General features: G+C 42.8%; 1 protein-coding gene across 2 annotated transcripts in view; it reads right to left on the bottom strand.

The window, feature by feature from the left end:
• Positions 1-24533, bottom strand: part of PIK3R5 (phosphoinositide-3-kinase regulatory subunit 5) — an 87724-nt gene that overhangs the window by 32956 nt on the left and 30235 nt on the right. The window lies entirely within an intron of this gene.

The raw sequence follows: 24533 nt of genomic DNA on the forward strand, positions 1-24533 counted from the left end.
ACTTGGAGGACTTTTTCTGAATTTCCAGGGCTGTGTTTTCCAAACCTCCAGGGATGGGGCAGGAGCGTGTTCCTGATGAGAAGGCCACAGGAACTCCCTCAATATGCTTGGAGGGAGCTCCCTCTGATTGGGTGCCCAGGTCACAGGCACCTGTTTCCTTTCTGCCCTAACCTCCACTTTTGCCATTTTTCTTTCCTTCCCCTGGGGCTTGGCAATGTTACCTGTCATTCAAAGACCTACCCTGCCCTCCTTCCTCATCCTACTGAGGAGAATCCAAGGGGTGGTTAGCTGAGCTGGAAAGTCACTGAAGTGGGAATTTCAGGAGGGTTTTAGCCCCGTATGGGGAACTGAGAGCCCCCAGCAAGGCCAGCCCAGCTTCTTAGTTATGTATGAGGGCTCCCAGGTCTCTGGGGAAGCCACGGAAGGTGATTTGGCACAGTGAGCAAGCCTGGCTCCGGCATCCAACAGACTTACACTCAAACCTGGACTCTGATATTTGCTTAACCATGTGACTTTGGGCAAATACTTTAACTTTTCCAAACTTCCGTTGACGGATCTGTAAAATGGGATGACAGTGGTGCTAAAGCCTCATGGGGCTCTTGGGAAGATAAAATGCTGTGGCAGATGCGCTGAGTGAGCCTCCAACACGCGAGAGCTGTCCTGCTACAGTCATTGCCATCATCACCCCTGGTCCCAGGGCATGTCACTGCACTCACCCCTTCTGGGCAGACCCCTTCACTGGCCAGTCAGGCCAGGCCGTAGAGGGATGCCGAGAAAGCTGCAGTTCAGCTCTGGAAGCCAGATGAGGAAGCACAGAGCTCAGAGCTGAGCCATGCAAATGACATACAAAGAAGGATAAAATCCTAACCTGGGTTCAGCTGTGCGGCTGGAGTATTCAGCTTACGGAGGTCCCACACGGGCAAATCCTCCTGCTTCCCCAGCCTGGGAGGCACCACTGGCCGAGTGAAAACTAAGCCCTTTGTGAGCTCTCCAGCATCCTTTCACGGTGTCTGTGGTAGGCTATGCATGCCAAAGCCGGACGGTGCAGCAGCGGGCACACAGGAAGCGGCACACGCACCTTGGTTCCATCGCAGGTTCACTGACGGTCTGCCATGTGCCAGGCACTAGGGAGATAGCAGTGAACCAAGCAGCTGTGCTCCTTGGTGGGAGACACAGACCCTGAGCAATGGAACCAAGAAAGACGTGATTCCAGAAAGTGAAACGTACTGTAAAGGATAGTGCTGGGAGTGGGACAAGTGGGGACCCTGCTACAGGGTGTTGGGGGGTCAGGGAGGTCTCTCTGAAGAAGGGACATTTAAGCTGGATGAGGAAGCCAGGACAAGTGATGGGGAAGAGTGTTGGAGGAAGGGGAGCCAGCCCATGCCATGGTCTGGGTGCAGGAATTAGCTCGCTGAGGACCTGGACCCAGGAGCATAAGCCAGGGTGCTGGGCTGGCCCAGGAGACAGACTAACCCACTAGGTCCCATGCCTTCTGGCTGTGGAGGTGAAGAGCTGAGTTCAGAAAACCTTTCACGGGTGGCTGGGCGCGGTGGCTCATGCCTGTAATCCCAGCACTTTGGGAGGCCAAGGTGGGCGGATCACTTGAGGTCAGGATTTCGAAACCAGCCTGGCCAACACGTTGAAACCCCATCTCTACTAAAAAAGATTTTTAAAAATTAGCCAGGCGTGGTGGTGGGCACCTGTAATCCCAGTCACCCAGGAGGCTGAGGCAGGAGAATCGCTTGAACCGGGGAGGCGGAGGTTGCAGTAAGTCGACATCACGCCACTGCACCCTGGCTTGGGTGGCAGAGCGAGATTCCGTCTCAAAAAGAAAAAAAAAAAAAGATAGAAAACCTTTCACTGGTGACTCAAGACCTTGGGTGTGTCCATTAGCAGCACCTGGATGCCCAGAGACATCCTGAGGCCCCTCCGTGTGACTTTTACAGTTGCCTTTGGGGCTTCTGTTAACACCTCCACAGGCAGCTCAGGTAGTGAGTCCACTGACCCTGAGCCAGACTGGGCAGACCCCGCCCTGACCTGGGATTGTGCTGCTACCTGGCATGGATGAGCATCTGTGGGGACTGACACCTGTGATGAAGGCTCATCTTTCTGCCTCCCGTGGCAGCCCGACCATAAGACTCTCTGGAGGTGGGTCCTATTCCAGCTCAGGGCTAACGGCACCCGCTGGAGGAGGTAGAACACCAGGCACCTTCACATGGATGAGCCTGGGGCATAAACGGCTGGCCCAGATGTCATCAACGACCCTTTGTCCTCAGGCTGAGATCTCCCAGGTTACCCCCCGGGCAGGTTCTTGGAGGGAGCTCAGAGACCTCATTTTACAGAAGGGGAGGCTGAGGTCCAGTAAGGATAAGGGGCTTGTTCAAGGCAGCTGGGAGAGAGTTGCCACTGGTATAAACAGACAAGGGGATCAGGGAGGACTTTTTATTTTCCAACTGTGGCTGAGACCCAATTCTAGGGACAAAAAGTACTAAATGCTCTGCATTCTAAAGTTCTAAGAGCCATGGGGTATTGTCAAGGATGTGGGCGCAACCACCCCGGTGGGCTTGCTGGGAGGTGTCAGTGCAGAACCAGCACAGTGATCCACCAACCCCTGTTGTTATAAGATTGGGAAGAGAAAAAGGGTCTTCAACCATTCTGGAAGGTTCTTCCTTCTCTCCCCAAAGCTGAGGGCAGAGGGCTTTCAGAGAAGTCCTGACACAGACTGGGATGCCCAAAGGTGAGGGTGCTGCCCTTTGTTCCTCACTTGTCTGCTCCTGTGCTGCCTGTGAACCATGGCAGGGCTGAGACAAGGGGCAGAGGGGGCCATCTTGCAGACCCACTGTTGGACAAGTCAAAGACTTGAGCTCCAGATGGGAGTGAGAGGTGGAACAAAAGCGGGGCTTGAGCCTTTTGTTGTTACTTTTCTAGAGGGCTGCCAGCTAGGCGAGGGAAACCTATCAGAAGGAGGCTGAAGGCTGGACCAATTTTGCAGGAAGCTGGATGGGGCAGATTGAAGACAGGAAATTGGTGGCACAGAGAGGTTAAACAGCTTGCCTAAAGTCACACAGCTAGGAGATGGCAAAGCCAGGGTATAAACCCAGAGAGTCTGGGGTTTCAACCACTAGAATACATTGCCCCTCAGCACAGTCAGAGGCAGTTACAGGAAGAAAAATAACACCAATTCACGTCTCTATTTCAACAAGTGAAGACTTGATTTGCTTTAAGAGGTAGGCTGGGCATGTCTGTAATCCCAGTACTTTGGGAGGTTGAGGTGCGTGGATCACCTGAGGTCAGGAGTTCGAGACCAGCCTGGCCAACATGGGGAAACCCTGTCTCTACTAAAAATACAAAAAATTAGCTGGGTGTGATGGTGCATACCTGTAATCACAGCTAATCGGGAGGCTGAGGCATGAGAATGGCTTGAATCCGGGAGGTGGAGGTTGCAGTGAGCCAAGATCGCACCAGCCTGGATGACAGAGCAAGACTCTGTCTCCAAAAAAAAGATCTAGACTCTCAATTGCTGGGGATTCTGAGCCCCGCCACGTCTATCTACACCAGGTGCCCCTCACAGCCCTGCATCCTCCAGAGAAAGGGCCGAGGCTCACAGGAGTATGTGCCAGAGGGGATACCGAGTAACACTCTCTCGGACTGCACCGGTGATGACTGTGGCAGCTCACAGGGCCCAGGCATCTCTAGCCTGGAGCATGGGCTGAACCATGTGATCGGGTTTTAAGACCCCTCTGCCCAGCCCCCGCGGCGATGGCCAAGCTGGTTATGCCATGAAGCAGGAGTGAGTCATCCTGCTCACTCATTACATGTCCCACACTGTAATGGATGCAAATGAACGTTCTCAGCCAACATCACTTCTGCACACTCCTGTCCTTAAGCGGGTAGAACACAGTGCCATGGGGCCGCTGCTAGCACACCCCGCCCAATGCCTGCCTGCCCATGGCTTCTCCTTCTCATCTTAGGGCCGCCTGTGACTTTCCCATCTCCTGGCCTCAGTGTGCCCCCTCCCTGCCCCACCCTGTTCAAGGGACACATCAAAGCCTTCTCCACGGAAGGGCAGGATATCCTCAGGCACTGGTGGAATTCTGGTGTGCCAGCCTCCCTGGCATTCCAAGGCTTTCTCAAGCTTGCCCCAAGTTCTTCTCAGAGGCAGGACTTGCCCGAGTCACTAGCCCCTGGGAGCCTGAGAGACGGGGAGAGGGAGGCCGGCCAGGGGACCCTCAGTCGTGCTGCCCTGGGGGTTAACCCAGCACACCGGGTTCACCACCCAGCCCTTTGAACGCTCATTTCCGTCTGAGTCAGTCATCAGCTGTTTCTTATGACTTGTCAGCAGAACCTCACGGGCTTTGGGGCAGAGGTGACAGGGGAAGGCAGTGGCACCCGCTCTCCCAGCATGACACCTTTTTTCAAAAGCTGGGCAAGCAGGGCCTGGCTTCCCTGGCATTGCTTTCCCAAGCCCCCCCGCCCCATCTTGTTGAGAAGAGCTCCCATTGTAAAATTCCAGCTGCTGCCGGGAATGCCCCCCGCCACCACCACCAATTCCCCTGCCAGTAGTGAGGTGGTGTTGAAACATCCAACAACGGGGCCTTCCCCCATATCCAAGTTCCTCTTCTGAGCCAGCAAAGAGGACTCATAGTGCTTGCTGGGGACCCTGCATGGGGCAGAAAGGCCTGAAGTTGGGGTGAGTTGGTGGGACCCCAGAAGGCACAGAGAGAGGCAGTCTTGCTTCCACCTTTTCTTCCCATGTTGATAGGATGTCATGATGTGGAGGGCTCATCTTCCCTTTGGTGCAGCACTGATCAGAGAAGGCGTGGGGTCCAGCTGGGTCCAGCTTCCCCAGGCAGCCCACGATGGGGCAGGGAGGAGAGCCTCTTGGGGGTTTCTAAACAGTGATGAAGGGAGGAGTTAGAGGGCCCGCATCTCATATGGAGGGGGCCTCCAGGTTCTGGCTGGCTCTCCACATTGCTTTCCTGGTGTTCTGGAATATTCTAGGCCCATGCAGTCCTGGGCTGACCCAGGCTGCTTCCGTCCTGGATGACTCCTCCCTCTCCTGCTTCCTACCCTCCAAGACTTGACTCTCCCTTCTCTGCCCCACTCCCTTCCTCATGCCTTCATAAAGCAGAATCTCCACGGTGACCTACGTAAAAGAATTCTTCGCAACACAGGAAGGATACACCGGAAACTCAGGAGATTGATTAGTTACTATAGGAGGTGGAGGAGAGAAAAGGGTGGACAGGATCAAGGAATGAAACTGGAGATGAGGGAGGAGCAGCACTTCTCTGAGGATTATCTGTGTGTACAGCTTTAACGTTTAGAACTATGGCGATATTTTACATACCTAAAATTAAATAAATAATCGAAATCAATCAGGATATGGCGGTAGGGGACCGAAAATGGGAGACAAGCAGTAACACATTAACCTAACTGTATAATCAATTACTGACACAACCACACGGAGGCGGATAGGCAATGAAAGAACTAACCTAAGTAACTTTGTAAAATAGTACTTTGACTGGATACTGGTCAAAAACAAAAATAAAAACTATAGACAAATACTGTTTTCCGGTTATTAAATATGTTTCTCATATGAATGTGAGTTAAAAATTACAAAAGTTCCGGACCGGGCATGGTGGCTCACACCTGTAATCCCAGCACTTTGGGAGGCCAAGGCTGGTGGATCACCTGAGGTCAGGAGTTCCAGACCAGCCTGACCAATATGGTGAAACCCTGTCTCTATTAAAAATACAAAAATTAGCCGGGCATGGTGGTGGGCGCCTGTAGTCCCAGCTACTCGAGTGGCTGAGACAGAAGAATTGCTTGTACCCAGGAGGTGGAGGTTGCAGTGAGCTGAGATTGTGCCACTGCACTCCAGCCTAGGTGACAGAGCGAGACTCCATGTCAAAAAAAAAAAAAAAAGAAAAGAAAAAAATCTGAAAGTTCTTTATGTGTACACTAGGATTAGACAGATACGTGAATAAACCATAGATAATGAGAGCTAAAGAAAGAAGTGGCAAATAAAGAAGGGGGAAAGCTGGAATGAACCTTGTGGAGTTAGGCCAGACTTGAAAGAATCAGTATGAACTCATGGTTTTTAATGTACATACAGATAGATACATATAGAAAAATTTTAAAAAGATGTATGTGCTTGGATTAATACACATACATTTTCTAGTTCTGTCTATAGAGAAAGCCCAGAGGCAATGACATCCCAGTAGCAACAAGCTACTTCCGTCCTAGATGACCTTTCTTCCCATGGGCTGAACCGTGTGATCTGGGTTTTAAGACCCCTCTGCCCAGCCCCTGCTGCGATGGCCAAGCTGGCTATGCCATGAACCAGGAGTGAGTCATCCCGCTCACTCATTATGTGTCCCACACTGTAATGGATGCAAACCCAAGATGCAAATGAACGTTCTCAGCCAACACCACTTCTGCCCACTCCTGTCTTTACGGGAGTGTCCTTAAGATCTAGTGCCCAGATCTCGGTTTCTAAATACCATTCTCCAATAAAAGGAACCAGAGCTCCTTAGAGACATGGCTGATCCTAGGATTGAAACAGGAAATATACAACATAAACCCAGCACATCTTGTAGTGCCAGAAAATAAGTCAATATTTGAAAAGCCATGGGGAGTGTCAAAAGGACATAGGGACTAACCTGAAGGCGCTTCCAATGGCCACAGCTGGGACAATTTGAATGAACAAAGAAAGTGATGAATTATAACTCATAGATAAAATAAACATCCACAAGTCTATAGATAATTATAGATAGTTAAATGTTATAGACACTTGAATAAAAACATAAATGGAGGAGAAAGGACAGGCCTTCTTTACAAAAGAATTCCAATTAATAAACGTGAGAGGAATGAGAGAAATAGAAAACTGCCCCTAGGCAAACACCATGGTAATAATTGTAGATTCACTGATGAATGCTAAAAATCTGTTAGTGAAAATCTGTGGAGAAATACGATATTCATATAGCCTCAAAGTAGTTCCCCCCAAATAATTACCACTTATAAAGGGGAAAACAAGAACCTCACAGTGGAGAAACCCAGCAGACAGCACATTCACCATATGATCAAAGTTAGCATGACCAGCAATAAGCTATATCAGCATCATGTATCACCTGCTGTAATGCACTGAAGAGGGAAGGACATGTCACTTCTTTGTTTTTTTGTTTTGTTTTGCCAAAAACACATAACCATAATCATGAGAAAACACCATTCAAAATCCAGTTTGGAGACATTCTATATAGTGAGTATTCACCATACAGACATTCACTATGGGGAGTACTCACCAAAGTGTTCGGGTCATCAAAGATAAGGAAAGACAGAGGAACTATCACAGATTGGTAGAGACGAAGGAGACACAAAGGCTAAATGCAATGTGGGATCCTGTACTGAATTGTAGAACAGAAAGAGAACATTAGGGGGAAAATACGCTAAGATTCAAATGAGGTCTGTCGTTTAGTTAATAGTACTCTGTTAGTGATCATTTCCTGGTTTTGATAACTGCACCATGTTTACGTAAGTTGTTCATTAGAGGAAGCTGAGTGAATGGTAGACATGGCTCTAAGATCCTTTATATATTTACATAGCCTTATGCCCTTTCAGTATCTTTCCAGGCAGTTATCAAATGATTCACTACCTTACATGAACTTCTTGAATATTTGCTATTTCTTCTGCAGTCACAGTGGACCAGTGCAGGGCTGGCTGCCTCAAAATCCCACAACCTAAAGTTCCTAAACTGGGGATGAGAATTTCTGGGGCTCTGTGGGGGATAAGGGCTGTCTTTGAGAATGTTCAAGTTATGTTTTCATTTTAATGTCAGTCTAGATACAGTTCATAGTTAATATATTATGGAACATCTTGATGATCACTTCATGACCAAATGTTACCAGATGTCCGTGCCTAGTTTGCATTTGTGTCATACCATGTTGGTGTCACCTAAAAGGACAGGGCACACCATGTGTGTGCTTGGGATTTGCAAGAGCTCAAGGTTAAGCACAATGAGTTAACAAAGGCAAATGTGTAGAAACATTCCTGGTGCATAATAAGCATTCACTATATATTCTCTGTTAGCTATCAGAGTTTCTTTCTTCTTTCTTTCTTTCTTTCTTTTTCTTTCCTTCTTTCTTTCTCTCTCTCTCTTTCTTTCTTTCTTTCCCTTCCTTCCTTTCCTTCCCTTCCCTTCCTTCCTTCCTTCTCTTCCCCTCCCTTCTCCTTCTCCTTCCTTCCCCTCCCTTCCCCTTCCCCTTCCTTCCTTCCTTCCTTCCTTCCTTCCTTCCTTCCTTCCTTCCTTCCTTCCTTCTTTTCTTTTCTATTCTATTCTTTTCTTTTCTTTTTTTTTTTTTCAGTCTTGCTCTTTTGTCCAGGCTGGAGTGTAGTGGCGTGATCTTGACTCACTGCAACCTCCGCCTCCCGGGTTCAAGCAATTCTCTTGCCTCCCAAGTAGCTGAGATTACAGGCGTGTGCCACCACACCAGGCTAATTATTCTATTTTTAGTAGAGACAGGGTTTCACCATGTTAGCCAGGCTGATCTTGAACTCCTGACCTCAAGTGATCCGCCCGCCTCAGCCTCCCAAAGTGCTGGGATTACAGGCATGAGCCACTGCGCCCGGCCCAGAGTGCTTTCTTAACACTCACATCTCAGCTGCCCAACTCTTGATGTCTTCGGGACTAGGCCAGGAAATAAAACGCCTCCTGCATGATTCTGATGCACAGTTAGGCTTGGAAAGTCATGCTTTTTATTTTACACAAATATGCACACATGCATGTGTACACACATGCATACACACACACTTTTGACTCTAAGACTGGGAAGGCACCTTAGGTACCATTTAGTACAACACTCCCACTCTACAGATAGGAAAACAAAGGCTCTGAGTGGTGAAAGGACTTGCCCAGATTAGACCCCAGTAAATCTGTAAGTAGAATCTGAGCCTGGAACAAAAGATAATCATGCATCCTCCTGCTTGGATGAGGATCGCACTCTCCTTGCTGCCCAGCAGTGAGTGACTTCAGCTGCTCTTCTCAAGGCTATTTTTGGAATCCCTTTTCAAATTTCTTCCAGAGTTATTGGTCTGTTCAGGTACTGAACTTTATGTGTCAACTTCGCAAATTTAGGTTTTCTGACAATATCTTTCACTTTAATCAAGATTTTAAAGTTCATTAGCAAGAATCAGAAATTCCTATATATTTTTTATAATTACTTCTGTAATTTTAGCCCTTCTTTTAATGTAACATGTTTTCTTTCAAAATACAGATCCATATTTGTATTAAATATTTTTTCTTTTTTCTTTTTTTTTTTTTTTTTTTTGAGATGGAGTTTCACTCTTGTTGCTCAGGCTGGAGTGCAATGGTGCGAATCTTGGCTCACCGCAACCTCCGCCTCCCAGGTTCAAGCTATCGTCCTGCCTCAGCCTTCCGAGTAGCTAGGATTACAGGCATGCACCAGCACGGCTGGCTAATTTTTATACTTTTAGTAGAGATGGGGTTTCACCATGTTGGTCAGGTTGGTCTCAAACTCCTGACCTCGGGTGATCCACCCGCCTCAGCCTTCCAAAGTGCTGGGATTACAGGCATGAGCCACTGCACTCGGCCTGTATTAAATATTTTATACTACTTTATAGTTCTTTAAATGTTTTTGACATTTACATTAAATGTAATAACTGTGATAACAGCAGTAGTTTTGGACAGTGGCTTTGAGTTTCATTTATTTTATTACTCACTGTTTTGTACCCTACCATTCCTATTTATAAGTCCTTTATTTTGGTTCATTTCTTGCTCAGCTCAAGTATTTTGAGTAATTTCAGGACAGATGTGTGGGTGAGGTACTTTCTGAGACTTTATATGTCATGTGTCATTCATTCTGGCTCAGGAATTATAGCTTTGCCAATTATAGAATTGGCATAATTCATAATTTTTCACCCTCAAAATGTTCATAGAAACCCAAGAAAATCAACTGAAAAATGGTCATACCAAAGAACAGAGTTAGGTAAAGTGGCTGGGCACAAATTAATGTAGAAATCAATATTATCTAACTATGCAAATAAATTATATTGGGGAAACAAGATTCTACTTCTAACAGCAACAAAAGTGATACAAATTTAAAAAAAAAACTTTAAAAATATGCAAGATTTTTATAAAGAAAATGTTTGAGGGACACAAACAAGCAAAAGTAAATGCAAATACATATTCTGCTGTTAGATAGGAAGATTCAATACCATAAAAAATTAATTCAAAAAGGATCAAAGATCTAAATGTAAAGTGCTAAAACTATAAAACTCTTAGAAGAAAAATTGGGGGAAGGCTTCATCGCATTGGATTTGTCAAAGATTTCTTGGATATAACACCAAAAGCACAGGCAGCAAAAGAAAAAATAGTTAAATGTCAAAATTTAAAACTCTGCATCAAAGGATACAATCAACAGAGTGAAAAGGCAAGCCACAGAATGGAAGAAAATATTTGCAAATCATATATCTGATTAAGGGCTACCATCCTGGATATATAAAGAACTCCTATATAACTCAACAGCAAAAACAAACCACCCGATTTGTTCATTCTCTGTAAGTTTCAGCCTGGAGAATAGGAAGGAAGGAGGGAAGGAGGGAGGGTGGGAGGGTGACAGAAAAGGAGGGAGGGAGGAAGGAAGAAAAGGAGGAAGGTAATTATTGAGTGGCTGATCTGTGTCAGGTACTATGTGGGCGTTTTCACTTAGTCTGATAATCATAATTGATTATCAAATTATCAATCATTCGGTCAATCCCCAAGACATTGATTACTTACATTGAAACTGAATTAACATTCGGTCAATCCCCAAGACATTGATTACTTAGTTTGATAATCACAAGCACCCTTTGACATTGTCATAATTATTCACATTTCCTGCAGCTCAAGGAGGGTAAGCCATTTATTCACTCAAGTTCCTATGGTCACAATTCCTATGGCCTGAGCTTGAAGTCCATGCAAAGTTGGCGTGACTCTCAAAGCCCATGTTCTTTCCTATGTCGTGTTAATAGGAAGTCATATCTACTGGTTTCTAGAGACTTAAAGGGCTGAGTGTACTGTTTCGTCTCAGTGTTGTAATTTGAGGCTTCCAGGGAAGACGTCTTGCATAAAAATTGGCTGAGTTTTCCATTGTTAGTGATTCATTCTCCTTGGGTTAGGGCTGTTCACTTCCTCTGTCCTAGCTTATTTTTCAAGATGTAAGATTCTTGGAGGATGATTTAGCCACCAGATGAGTCTATTACAGCAGTGACGGTAGCTAGTGGGCAGGAGAAGGACTCTGGGGCCAGGAGAGGGAGGAAATGTGAAAAGGTAGGTGGACATGGCATGGAGGTCCAGGGAGGGCAGAAGATGAAGCAGAGATGTACCAAAAGAAAGAACCACTGAAGAAGCAGAGGTAAGACTGCCCACCTCCCCCTAACTTTGCTCAAGCCCTTCTTTACCAAGGAAGGGACACAGGAATGCTTGGGAAGACCAAGACCACAGTTGTGGTCAAGACCAAGAAGAAATGGGATAAGGATGAAGGATGGGGAAGGAGAAAGATGCTAACATGTACACAGTACTGACCCTGGGCCAGATACCGTGCTTAGGGCTTGAAGCACATGATCCCATTTATTTTGAGCTACTCTAGAACACTCTGAACTTGCAGAGATGAGGAAGTTCAGCTCCTGTTGACTAAAAGACTTTCCCAAGGACATACGGATAGCACAGAGAGGATCTGAACTAAGGTCTATCTGGTCCACTCTACCCAAGTAGAGTACTGAAAAGACAATAGGATGTATAATGTCGCCTTTTCATGTAATTTTAAGAATAGCAGCTAATAGGAATTGAAAGCTTACTACGTGGCAGGCACCGTTCTAGGTGTTTCTGTGAATTCAGTCATTAAATCCATGTGAGGTAGATCCTCCTTACCCCCATTTTACAGATGAGGAGACTGAGGTACAGAGCATTCTCTCAGCTGGTAAATGAAGTATGCTCTAGGCAATTTAGCTTTTCCATGCAAGTAAGAGCAGCTATACTGGAGCCAGGGGCGGGCAAACTGAAATTACTGCCAAACTGAGAAACCAGAGGAAGACTATAACAATAAAACAAGGAATAAGCTCCAGGCAGCAACCAAATTCTCTGGGTGCTTGGACTAATCCATGGGCACTTACACTGGAGACTGTTTAATCCTGCCACCTTTAAATATGGAACCCATCTTAATTGTTAGCAAATGTGCACAGGAGAATAAAGCAGCAAATGAATGTAAATGTAAAAACTCAAGAAAGGCCAATTACACATATATTGGCAGCTTTCTGGTTTTTCTGGATGTGGAAAAAGATTGCGGTTGTGACAAATTTGTTTTATTGCAGGCTGCTCTCTTTTCTTTTCTTTTCTTTGCTCTTTTCGTTTCTTTTCAATACAGGGTCTTGCTCTGCCTTCCAGGCTGGAGTGCAGTGGTGTGATCATACCACACTGCAGCCTTGACCTCCTGGGCTCAAGCGATCCTCCTGCCTCAGCCTCTCAAGTAGCTGGAACTACAGGCACATGTCACAATGCCTGGCTAAATTTTATTTTTTATTTTTTGTAGAGGTGGGGTTTCACCATGTTATCAGGCTAATCTTGAACTCCTGAGCTCAAGCAATCTGCTGGCCTCAGCCTCCCAAAGTGCTGGGATTACAGGCGTGAGCCACCTGCAGTCTGACACGGGCTGCTCACTTTCTACAGATAGAATCATTTCTAGTTTGTAAGACAGACATGAATATTTCATAGTTTTGGGCAAGGAAGATTTTTATTCTTCCAGAGCACTGTGACTTCTAGATGCTTTACTATCAGAATAAGTTTGGGGTAGAGCAGTCCAATCCATTATCTTTTCCCTTGCACAGACTTTCTTCTCTTCCAGAGTGATAAACGATTTACCACCCCATCTTCTCCCCATTAATCTGACAGCAGGTCATTGTTTTCAGACATGGGCACACCCATTTTCTGTAGTCTCCTTTTTACTCTCTTTGAACTCTTGCTCAATTATGCAAGAAAAATCTCTCCACTTCTCCCCTCCCCGCCCCGCCAATCCCATTCATGAATATGCTTTAGAGCGAAACCTCTCTAACAAGAAAACAAACACTCCTCAGCGTTTGTGGACAGAACTGAAATCAGACACTTCTCCTGATACTTGGCCAGGTGTGGTTTTTACAACTTTTTATGAAACAAACACTGATGTCAAGAGTCCCGTTTAGCCCAGTCTAGAACTCTCTAGAACTCTAAAGGACCATTTACTATGACATTAGGGCATCAGGCACTGATGCAGTCTCTCCCAACTTCTCACCAAACATACCAGATAGATAGTTAGATAATAGATGGATAGATAGATAGATAGATAGATAGATAGATAGATAGTAGATGGATGGATGGATGGATGGATGGATAGATAGATAGATAGAGAAAAAAGGAATGCATACAATCCAAACTGAAACCAACACTGACAGACCAGAATCAGGGATTGACATTATGTCTAAGTCTGATGGAAATGGATTAAGACAATCCAGACTTAGGCTCAGGCCAAAATCTCTATAATAAGTTGGTACAGCTTGCATCATGGCTGAGTACACTTTGGTCCCCGAGTGGGTGTGCACTTTTTCCTTGGATGCTTCATCCCCTTTTTTCTTTTCCTTTAATGCAGACTGATGCATCACATTCACTAAGATGGAGAAGTTTGGGGAGAGGACAATTTGGGAGAGGAGAAGAAGAGTCCTGCTTTGTCCGAGTTCTATCCCCTTCAGACCCCAGTGGAGAGGTCTGGGCTACAGCTCTCTATTTGGGAGTTCACATCGTGCTGTGACCACTGAGGCTGTGAACCATGTGATGTGAGAAGAGTGAGGAGAACACCTCCAGTGTTAAGAGTTGGCCCCGGAAGTATCACCAAAAGGACACTGAGAAGATGCAGCTCATGAGCAGGAGGAGAACATGATGTCACAGGATTCATAACAAGCATGTTTCAAGGAGGGAGTAAGGAATGCTGCTGCAAGATCTACAGCATGAGGGCAGAGAAGTGACCACTGGATTTGGTGACGTGGAGGGTTTGAGTGACCATGAAGGAACAAGTGCAGGAAGAGAAGACCAAATGGAATGGGCTGAGGAGAGAGAATAAGTGACAGAGAGGCAACTGCTTTGGGAAGCTTTGCTCAGAAGAGCTGGGTTTATGAGAAGCCCCAGGATCCTTCTGTCAAGTTTCTTTTTGTTTTTCTTTACCTAGCACAAGTTCATTTGCTGTCATGGTGACCAAAAGAACCCTCAGGTGCTTCCAGTTTGAAAAAAAAATGTCTATATCGATGTCAAAAGGAAAACTACCTGTATTAGTCCATTTTCATGCTGCTGATAAAGACATACCTGAGACTGGGAAGAAAAAGAAGTTTAATTGGACTTACAGTTCCACACGGCTGGGGAGGCCTGAGAATCATGGCAGGAGGCAAAAGGCACATCTTACATGGCAACGGCCAGAGAAACATGAGGAAGATGCAAAAGCAAAAACCCCTGATAGAACCATCAGATCTCGTGAGACTTATTCACTACCACAAGAACAGTATGGGGGAAACTGCCCCCGTGACTCCAATTATCTCCCACCAGATCCCTCCCACAACACATGGGAATTATGGGAGTATAATTGGAGATGAGATTTGGGTGGGGACACAGAGCCAAACCATGTCACTACCCGACATGGTTACACGTCAGAATGCTAACAGCAATTATATCTGGGAGGTAAAAAATAGGAATAATTTTTATTTTTTATAAATATTTTTCATAATACACATTTTATGCCATGTTTTTATCACATAGATAATAGTATAGTATTATATATATACACTATATATAGTATAATATGATATATATACTATATATCATATAATATATAGTAGTATTATGTGTTTTTTATCACATAGATAATGTACATAAAAATTTTAAAATGGTGCTGGGCAAGTGAAGTAGATATGCTTTTCCCTATTCCACTTAAAATACAACTACAAGCCCTGAAGATTACATATAAAACTAACATAAGAGACCCTGAAAGAGAGAGAGAAGGCATTCAGGCTAGGGACCCTGAGGACAAGGAATGGCGTGGGTGAGTTCCCTGGCTTCTTTTTGCCTTATATATTCCAGACTTGGAGCTGAAGAGCCCACAATCTGAAAAAAACCAATGGGCGCAGATTTAAAATAAAGCCCCCACAAAAGCCTTCTCTCTCTAGCCAACGCCTGAAGAAAGAGGCAACTTAGCAAAACAGACACGTTTAGACAATACCTGCTCTATTGCAGCCAAACTCCACAGGGAAAATTGTGGTGCCACCTCCACCAGCAAAAGCCAATTAATCAGCCTAGACGTCCACTCTGGCCAGGCTGTAATGAGCTTCCCCAAATCCCCTGCCATGGGCACTGTCTGAAAAAGCCAAGTAGATAGCCAGGTCTTCTATCTCCGTTAGTGGTAATGCGCCCCCTCCCACTTCACAGTGTTAGTAGACATCAATGAGGAGTCTGGACTTCCACCCCCACCAGACAGTAAAGAGACACCTCCACGATAAGATGATGTCAGAGGAAGCCTAGTAGGGAGTCAAGACTTTTAACACTGCCCAAAAGTAATGAGTTCATCCCCTCTGCTGTGGTGGCATTGTAGCAGTAATGAGGCACTCCTACCCTTTCTAGCCAGAGATTTCTCAGTGGAGGCCTGTTAGAACTTGGATATGTTTTCTTGGCCCCACCAAGTCTCACGTTGAAATCTGATTTCCAGTGTTGGAGGTGGTGCCTGGTGAGAGTTACTTGGATGGTTGGAGCCAATCTCTCATGAATGGCTTCATGTCATTCTCATGGGAGTGAGTGAGTACTCACTCTTCATTCCTGAGAACTGGTTGGGAACCAGCTTAGTTCCCCTGATAGCCTGGCACATTTCCCCTGCACCCAGTTTCCCACCATGTGATTTCTTTACACCAGCTCCTTTTAACTCTCCACCATGACCGCATGTGGCTTGAGGCACTCACCAGATGTGGATGTTGACGCCATGCTTCTTGTACAGCCTGTGGAACTGTGAGCCAAATAAACCTCTTTTATTCATAAATGACTCAGCCTCGGGTATTCCTTTATAGCAGCACAAACAAAGACAAAACCTAATAGGAAGCTGGAACTCTCATGCCACTCATTAGTAATGTCAGACAAAAAGTCTAACATTCATGTGGTTGGAGTCCCAGTGGGAGAGGAGAAAGAAGGCCAGGCTGAAAAAGTACTTGAAGAAATAATCACTTAAAACTTGGCAATGGAGGCTAAGTGTGGAACCTGAACTTCTACCCCCGGTAATGAGGCAGTGCCCCAACTCTTCTCCTGTTGGAGATGTGTTAGATAAAATAGAAGGTTTAAACAAAAATTAGAGCCTCATAACTATCACGATACCCAAAACGTCCACATTTCAATAAAAAATAACTTGTCACATCAAGAAGAAGGAATATCTCAAACTGAATGGGAAAAGATAATGATGGATGCCAACACCAATGTGACAGATTTTTTAAATTACCTGACAAAGATTTTAAAGCAGTCATCAGCAAAAATGCTTCAATGAGCTTAAACTCTTTTAAGACAAATGAAAAATAGGAAAGTCTCAGCAAAGAAATAGAAGATATAAGTAAGTATTAAATAAAAATATAGAATTGAGAAAGAAAATAACTGAAATTAAAAAAAAAAAAAAAAACCTCAATGGGTGGGCTCAATGGAGAGGTATAGGAAAAATAATGGTGGGGATAGAAGAAAGAATCAGTGAACTTGAATATATAACAATCACATTATCTAATCTGAACAACAGAGAACAAATGAAGAAAAATGAACGAAGCCTCAGACACCTGTGGGACTAAAACAGGGGATCTAACAAAATGTCTATAATTGGAGTCCCAATAGGAGAGGAGAAAGAAGGCAGGGCTGAAAAAGTACTTGAATAAATAATCACCTAAAACTTGCCAAATTTGGCAAAATATATAAAACTACAGTTTTAAGAGGCTGTGTGAACCATAAACAGGATAAAGCTAAGAAATACACACCAAGACATCTCATAGTCAAAATTCTGAAAACTAAAGACAAAGAAAAAATCTTGAAAGGATCAAGACAGAAATAACACCTTACCTTAGATGACATATAATTTGAATGACAGTGTACTTTTCATCAAAAATTATGAAGGCTAGAAGGAAGTGGAATAACATTTTAATTGCTGAAGGATAAGCACTGTCAGCCTATAGTCCAATATTCAGCAAAATATCCTTCAGGAATGAAGAGGAAATCAAGATATTATCAGAGGAAGACAAACTGAGAGAATTTGTCACCAGCATCCCTACTCTAGAAGAATAGCCAAAGGAAATTCTCTAAACAGAAAAAAAGGATGATAAAAGAAAGAAATCTTGGAATATCAGGAAGAAGTAATAAGGAGGCAAAAATCCGGGTAAATACAATAGACTTTCCTTCTCCTCTTGAGTTTTCTAAGTTATCTTAGATGGCTGAATAAAAAATAACACAGTCTGATGTAGCATTAAATGCATGCAGAGTAAATATTTAAGACAATCATATTATCAATGAGGGCACGTAAAGGGAAATTAAGGGAGGTATAGTTCACTAGGACTGGCAAAATGATAACAGTGGCCTGTGGTAAGTAACAATATATAGAGCAACCATTCAAAATACATATAAAAACATTATAGATAAAATAAAAAACGAATTCTGAAGAACATTCAATTAGTCCATAGGAAAAAATGCAAAACCAATAATAAAATAGCAGACTTGAGCCCTAGCATATCAACAATTACATTATATTTAAATGGACTAAATAAGCCAATTAAAAGACAGAGATTTGTAGTGAATTATAAAACATAACCCAACTATTTGCTGTCTATAAGAAACTCACTTTATATATAAATATATAGACAAATTGAAAGTAAAAGGGTGGGAAAATATATATCGTGTAAGCATTAATTAAAAGAAAGCAGCAATGGCTATATTAATATCAGATAAGGTGGAGTTCAGAGCAAAGAGAATTACCAGAAGCAGAGAGGGACATTATATAATGACATAAGCTCAATTCACTAAAAGACACAGCAAACCTAAATGTATTCACAACAAAAAGATATGTGAAGCAAAAACCGAGAGAACAGAAAGAAAAAATAGAGAAACTCATAATTATAACTGGGGACTGCCACAATGGAATACTATGCAGTCAAAAAAAAAAGAACAAAATCATGTCCTTTGCAGCAGCATGGATGAAGCTGGAGGCCATTATCCCAAGTAAATTAAAGGCAGGAATAGAAAACTAAATACCACATGTTCTCACTTATAAGTGGGAGGTAAGCTATGTGTTTGCAAAGGAATACAGAGTTGTATAATGGACATCATAGACTCAGAATGGGGGAGACATGGAAGGGGGTGAGGGATGAAAAACCAACTACTGGGTACCATGTACACTACTCAGATGGTGAGTCCACTAAAATCCCAGATTTAACAAGTATACAATTCATCCATGTAACCAAAAGTCACCTGTACCCCAAAAGCGATCGAATTTTAAAACAATAAAAAACAAGAAATAATTGCAGACTTCAGCATCCTTCTCTCAACCACTGATAGGACAACTATAAAGAAAATCAGAGATCGCGCCACTGCACTCCAGTCTGGGTGACACAGCGAGACTCCATCTCAAAAAAAAAAAAAGAAAAAGAGAAAAAAGAAAATCAGCAATGATGCATAATAATTCAACAACACATCAATCAACAGGATCTAATCAACATGTATAGAGCACTCCACCTAACAACAGCAGAACATACATTTTTTTTAAGTACCTGTGAAACATAAACCAAGATAGATCATAAGTTGAGCCTTAAAACAACCAAAATTTCAATTACTTAAAAATAACTGGAATCATGGAATCATGCAGAGTGCATTCTATGACCACAACGGAATCAAACTAGCAATCAATAATAGAAAGATCACAGAAAAATCTCCAAATACTCAAAAACTAAACCAACTTCTAAATAATTCATGGGCCAAAGAGGAAGTCTCAAGGGAAATCCAAAAATTCACTGAAGGAATGAAAATGAACGTACAATGTATCAAAACTGGCGGGACACAGTTAAAGCAGTTCTGAGAGACAAATTTATAACACTAAATAACGTACATTAAAACTACTGTGTGGCCCAGTAATTGCGCTCCTGAGCATTTATCTCAAAGAAGGAAAACTTACGTTCATACAAAAACCTATACATGAATGTTTATAACAGCTTTGCTCAAAACGGCCAAAAACTGAAAACAAACTAAACGTCTTCAACAAACTATGGTCCATCTATACTACGAATATTACTCAGCAATCGAAAGGAAATAACTATTGATACACACAACAACCTAGGTTAACTTCCAGAAAAGTATGCTGAATAAAAACAAAGTCAATGCCAAAAGAATGCATAATATATTATTTCCTTACATAATACTTTTGAAGTGACAAAATTATAGAAATGGAGAACATACTGGTGGTTGCTGGGGTTAGCATTAGGGCAAGGGCAGGAGGGAAGTGGGTGTGGCTAAAAAGGGGCAACATGAGGGATCCCTGTGGTGATGGAAATATTCTGTATTTTGACTGTATCAAGGTCAATATCCTGGTTGTGATATTGTCCTATTTGTTTTGCAAGATGTTGCCATTGGAGTAAACTGATAAAAGGGTACAAAGGATCTCTCTTTATTATTTCATAGAACTACTTATGAATCCATGATTTATCTCAAAATGTAAAGGTCTAATTTAAAAACCAAACTTCAAAGTCTTGTACAGATAAGTTTAGAATGTTAAAATATAAGCTTTAAAACTATCCAGAATAACCACTGCCAATATTCTGATCTTTATCCTTCTAAAAACTTTATTTTTTAAAATCCCACAGATCGTACTCAATAGATTTATCTCATAAAAGAGGTGATATTCGAGAGTCCACCCCAAAGAAGGGGTACTTTCACCATCAGACGAGAAGGGATAATTAGCTCAGAACTAAGCCTCCCTCCATGGACAATTGTAACACTACTCAAAACAGTTGAAGCAACTGTTTATAGACACTGGGCAACAGGCAAATGCAGGACTGTAATCCCTGAGGGAAGGGAAACACACAAGGGGAGCCTCTTGATTTCCTTGGGATTCTGCTGGAAGGCACTTCCATGGTTTGAAGCATAGAGGTAGAACCCAAGCAGAGTACGGAGGGCTTTCCAAGTTGAGGAGACAGAAATTGGAGTTTGGAACTCTAGAAACGGCTGGAATGTGTGGGGCAAAGAACTGGAAAAGAGGGAAATGTGAAAAAGAAGAGCTCAAGAAGACATTAGCTGAATACTAAGCTGTGCATGCAGGGTAAGACCTCATGAAGCCTGGCAGTAACAGCTACTGGAAAGCCTGGAGTTGAACAGAGGTTCTACAAGTTGCACAGTGCTAGAAGACATTAGATTTCCAATCAGCCAGGGTGGAGGAATCTCACTGGATACCTCAGGTATTCAACTGAGATCCTAGAAAGGCAATGCTTGACATCTAGACATCCATTAAATTTTAAGAAACACTTGAAAGGATCCTGCTTATCCACCGGCCTGCCAGAATACAATTCTTTAAAGAAAAACAAGAAAATCCAGATGCTCAACAGTGTAGCATCCATAATGCCTAGAATACACTGAAAAAATTACTAGACAGATGAAAATGAAGAAAAATGTGAAAAATGCAATTCATTACTAGGGAAGTAATTGAATAAAATAAACCCAAAGACAGTAGGTATGTTGAAATTAGGAGGCAAAGACTTTATTATGAATATGTTTGGAGATTTCAAGGAAAAATGGAGAGAGCAAGTTAACAGATGGAGAAATCTCAGAAGGGAACTGGAAACCTTTTTTTTTTTTTTTTTTTTTTTTGAGACAGAGTCTCACTCTGCTACCCAGGCTGGAGTGCAGTGGCGCAATCTTGGCTCACTGCAACCTCTGCCTCCCAGGTTTAAGCAATTCTTCTGCCTCAGCCTCCTAAGTAGCTGGGGTTACAGGCACGCACCACCATGCCCAGCTAATTTTTGTATTTTTAGTAGAGACAGGGTTTCACCATGTGGGTTAGGCTGGTCTCGAACTCCCGACCTCAGGTGATCTGCCCGCCTCGGCCTCCCAAAGTGCTGGGATTACAGGCGTGAGCCACTGCGCCCAGCCTGGAAGCTATTTTAAAAGAACCAAATGGAAATCTATTACCAGAGGGAAACACAACCTCTGAAAAGAAAAGTTCATTGGATGGACTGAATAAAAGACTGGACATGCAAAAATAAGATCAGTGAACCTAAACGATAGAAACCATTCATGCAAAAATAAGATCAGTGAACCTAAACGATAGAAACCATTCAAACTAAAACATAGAAAATAAAAAAGGTTTTCAAAATATGGACGGAGTATCAGTGACCTCTGAGCACAACCAAAAGTTCTAAGAGACACGTAACTGATGTCTCAAAAAGAGAGAAGAAAGAAAATGGCGGCAGAAAAATATTTTAAGAAATAATGGCCAAAATGTTCCCAAATTTAATAAAAAAAATATGAACCCATAGATCTGGGAAGCTCTAAAAACCCAAGAAGGATACGTGCAAAGAAAACCACAGCTGGGTACATCACAGTTAATTGCTGAAAATCAAAGATAAAGAGAAAATCTCAAAAAGCAGCCAGAAGAAAAAGACACATTGTATGTGGAAAACAACAATCAGAAAAACTACTGACTTCTCCTTAGAAACAACGCAAACTAGGATACAGTGATATACATCTTCATAGCGCTTAAAGGAAAACAAAACACAAAAGGACTTTCAACCTAAAATTCTATATCCAGTGGAAATATTCTTCAAAAACAAAAATTAGGAAACTTAATGGTATGATTGAAATGTTTTATATATTGTGAAGTCTGTGGGTGACATGGATATATACATTTGTCGAAATTGTACAGTTAAAGTTTTTACATTTTAATGTTTGCAAATTTTTCATGAAAATAACTATAAAAATAATCAAAGGGGTTGGGAAGTGAAGAGAGTCATAGATAAAACTACTTTTAAATAATGAAGATAAAGACATTCAAAGACAAAAAGACGCTGAAGAGATGGTCACCAGCAGACATGTATTACTAAAAATGTTTTTTAAAAAGCTATTCTATCGAATCTTTAAGAAAGAAATATTATCAATCTTACTCAAATTCTTTCACAAAATAGAGGAGGAGGAAACACTTCCCAGTTCATTGAAGAAACCAGCATAATCCTGATGTTGAAACCAGACAAGAACACTACCAAACAAAGAATATTACAGATCAATATCTCTAATTTTACATTTCAAGATGCAAAAATTCCTAACAACACAGTTAAAAATGAAGTCTAGAGATACATAAATATAATCATTTCCAAAATAAGTAAAAATATATAAAAAGACCAAATGGGACTTATCCACTTGGAATGCTGTATTTGGAAAGTTGCTTTAACTTTCAAAAATTCATGTAATTCACCACATTAATAAAGAAGAGTGAAAAAAAATCACATAGCCACTTCATAGATGCATACAAAACCTTTGAAAACATTCAACCCCCGTTTATAAGAACTCTCGGTAAGAGGGAACTGCTTGAACTTATAAAGAGCAACTATGAAAAATCTATAGTTAACATCATACTGAAAGGTGAAAACTGAACGCTTTTCACCTACTATTGGGAACAAAGCAAGGATGTGTGTTCTTACCAATTCTATTCAACATTGTACTGGAGGTCATAGCTATTGCCATGAGGCAAGGAAAAAAACACATATATATCAGGGAGGAAGAAGTAATGCCGTCTTTACTCTGAGATGACATGACTGTATACTTAGAAAATCCTAAGGAATCTATGAAAAACTACCATACTTGAATTTATCAAGGTTGCAGAATACAAAGTCAGTATTTAAAAGTCAATTGTACTTCTATGTGTTAATAACTACTAATTAGAAAGTGAAGCTTTTAGAAACACTATTCATAATAGCATCAAAAAGCTGAAATTCTTAGGGAGTTTACCAAAGAATGTGGAAAACCCCCACCATTAAAACTACAAGACATTGCTAAGATAAATCAATGAATACGTGGAGAGATATGCCATACTTATGAGTCAGAAGACTCAATATTGATATTATGACAGTTTTCCTCCAAGTTCATCTATGGATTCAATGCAATCCCGGTCAATATCTCAGCAAACCTTAAAAAATAGAAATGGATAATACGCCTTTGGTATACAGAAATACCGAAGACTTAAAATAGCTAACACGGTTTGGGAAAGGACAAAGGTGAACGACTCATCCTATCTGACTTCAAGATTTGCTCTAGGGCTACAGTAATCAAGACAATCTGGTACTGATGATTTAAGCACACATAGATCAACACAATAAGTCGTATCATGGGTTTTCTTTAATATAAATAGAACCACAGTATACATGTTGTTCTTTGCACGGTTGTCTCTGAGAAAGCTTATCTGATTCCATCATTCTCTCCTGGCCCTCTGAAACCTTTCCTATGGGTTTTCATTGCCTTGAATCAAAACTCAAGCCCATAACATGGCTCAGTAGACTCCAAGAGGTCTGTGCCCTTCTTCCCTGGCCAGTATCAAAACTTTACCTTTCCTCTCCATAACAACTTCTTCCTGCATGTGCTGCCTCTGCCTGAAACATTTCGCCCATGTTTCCCTGCTTCTGATGTGGATCCTAACATGCATTCTTCTGTCTTCCATTTCCAGGTCACTTCTTCAGGGGAGAACTTCTGACCCCCAGGCTTGGCTGCATGTCCACCCCCACCCTTTCAGCTCCCAGAGCCTCTCTGGTTCCACTGTGCCTGCATTGTAACCGCCTATTTCTCTAGCGGGCTTTCAGCTCTGACGTCAGTGTCCCATCTACCATAATGGTTCTAACCCCAGTGCCTGGCAGAGGGTCTGGGCAGATTCTCCCTGGAAAGTTACATGAGTGTGCAAACCAAAGCCCCGCCCAAATATGTGCCCATGATGTTATGACCATATGAGCAATCGGGGATATTCCTCTGGCTTCAAGGGGAAATCACGTCTATTGCAACGTCCCAGTGAGTCAGTCTTCAGAGGTGTTGAACGAGTCGTTTTTGGCCACCCACTGTGTGGGCAGGTTGCCTGGGAGACCTGCTTCCTTCCGTGTTTCCTCTGCCAGAGGCCAAAGGAAGAAATTCAGGTCAGAACCCAAGCTTCCCCAGAGCTGTTCCTAAGACCTCAGAGTACAAATACAGGACAATTTATATTTCTATGAATGTATTTCTTTCTGTACATTGTGCCCTCCCCTCACTCTATCTCCACGCTAACTAAGAAGGCAACCACCTTGAGGAAGGTTTGTGGCAGGAAAGTGAATAGCTCTGAGCTCCTGGACAGCTCCTGGCAGGATGGGGCTTTGCATCAGATTTCAGTCAATGTAAGAAGACAAGGCTGGGCGCAGTGGCTCAAGCCTGTAATCCCAGCACTTTGGGAGCTCGAGGCGAGCAGATC

Source organism: Macaca fascicularis, chromosome 16, assembly GCF_037993035.2.
Source record: "Macaca fascicularis isolate 582-1 chromosome 16, T2T-MFA8v1.1".
In the NCBI taxonomy this organism is placed as follows: domain Eukaryota; kingdom Metazoa; phylum Chordata; class Mammalia; order Primates; family Cercopithecidae; genus Macaca; species Macaca fascicularis.